The following is a 2,114-nucleotide window of genomic DNA, read 5'->3' on the forward strand; positions in this document are numbered from 1 at the left end:
CTCCGCCCCCGTGCCACATTTTCTTAATCCAGTCTGTCACAGATGGACATTTGGGTTGATTCCAAGTCTTTGCTATTGTGAATAGTGCCGCAATAAACATACGTGTGCATGTGTCTTTATAGCAGCATGATTTGTAATCCTTTGGGTATATACCCAGTAATGGGATGGCTGGGTCATATGGTACTTCTAGTTCTAGATCCTTGAGGAATCGCCATACTGTTTTCCATAATGGTTGAACTAGTTTACAATCCCACCAACAGTGTAAAAGTGTTCCTATTTCTCCACATCAGTGAGGTGACTTTTAAAAAACATATCAGTTTATGATGATATCTTATGTATAAATATGTACAAAATGGATAAAGTACGTGTGAAAGAAATGTAACTAATTATACAAATTTACACTTTGGGGTTAGAAATGTGGATGCGGCTACGTGCGGTGGCTCATGCCTGCAATTCCAGCACTTTGGGAGGCTAAGGCGGGTGGCTCACTTGACGCCAGGAGTTCGAAACCAACCTGGCCAACATGGTAAAACCCTTTCTCTACTAAAAATACATAATAAGCTGAGCGTGGTGGCAGTCGCCTGTAATCCCAGCTATTCGAGAGGCTGAGGCAGGAGAATCACTTGAAACTGGGAGGCGGAAGTTGCGGTGAGCTGAGATCGCACCACTGCACTCCAGCCTGGGTGACAGAGTGAGACTCCATCTCAAAAAAAAGAAAAAAAAAGAAATGTGGTTGCTTTCATTTTCTATTTGGTACGATTTTGGATGTTGTCACTGCCTTATGGGGGAATCTCCAATCTCAAACAGAAAGACCAATGTGAGATTGAGACCATTTAAGTGCTTCCCCAAAATATTCTATAGCAGAAATAGGGGAGAGGCCTGCACCGAAACAGTTCTGCACGCATAGCTACTTCTCTGTGGGTTTCTCAGTTCAAGGAGAAGGTGGCTGAGTAGCCAAGATACAGCCATCAGTCACTATTACCTGCTCCAGCTCGTAGGCCTTGGCCTTGTCCTCATCGCGGTCTGCATTCTTGCGGTAGGCCATGCCCAGGCCCCACACGGCCAGGATACTGTAGATGTTATCCCGCACCCAGGCATCCTTCTGCTCATGGCTGGCTGACAGTAGCCCGGTGACGGGATTCTATTAGAGAAGAGACACAAAATGGCTCAGTGCCACCCTTCATGCAGTCCTTGGGTAACAGATGCTTGCCCTAATAGGGCAGATGAGGACCGGGACCTGGAGCAGGGAGACCAAAGTTCCAGTCCTTGCTCTGCCACTAACAGTGTGATCTTGGGTGACACATCACATCCCTTCTCAGCACCTTAGTTTCCTCACTTGTATAACGAGGATATGCGACTAGAAAATCTCTCAGGAACATTCTAGCTCTTATGTTCTTTTGCTTTCAGACGAGACTACACTGTTGTAAGTGGTAAAACAGAAGAAACAGCAAACAGGAAAAGACTGCAAGGCTTTCACAAAGCTGCATATTGCAGACTTCAGGTCTTCTTCAGCCTTCATGTGTCCATACCAATAGGTAAAGCATTGAACCTGTAAGCAAGAAACCTGGAGGCAGGGCCCCAAGCCACTTTCTAGCTCTGTGTGACCAGGGAAGCCAGTTTCACTCTCTGGGTAATTCAGATACTTCATGTGCCTAAACAGAAAGTGTCAAGCAAGAGGACATCTAGGAGTCCTACTTAGCTATGATATCATGGGTATTTAAAAGGGCAACTGAGTCACTAAAAAGCCAGACTTTGCCACAAAATATTATACACAAATGTCCATAGCAGCATTATTCATAAAAGCCAAAAAGTGGAAATAAGCCAAATACTCATCAACTGATAAATGGATAAACGAAATGTGGTCTACACAAACAATGAAACATTATTTGGTGGAAAAAGAAGTATCGATGCATGCTACAACAGGGATGGACCTTGAAGACATCACCCTAAGTGAAAGAAGCCAGATGCCAAAGGCTACATATTGTGTGATTCCATTTGTATGAAAAGTCTAGAAAAGACAAAGCTATAGAGACATAAAGTACATTAGTGGTTGACTGGGCTGGGAGTAGAGGTAGAATCTGGAAGTCAGTGGCTGCTATTTTTTTTTTTTTTTT

The sequence above is a fragment of the Rhinopithecus bieti genome, unplaced genomic scaffold (assembly GCF_001698545.2).
Source record: "Rhinopithecus bieti isolate Rb0 unplaced genomic scaffold, ASM169854v2 scaffold_63301, whole genome shotgun sequence".
In the NCBI taxonomy this organism is placed as follows: Eukaryota; Metazoa; Chordata; class Mammalia; order Primates; family Cercopithecidae; genus Rhinopithecus; species Rhinopithecus bieti.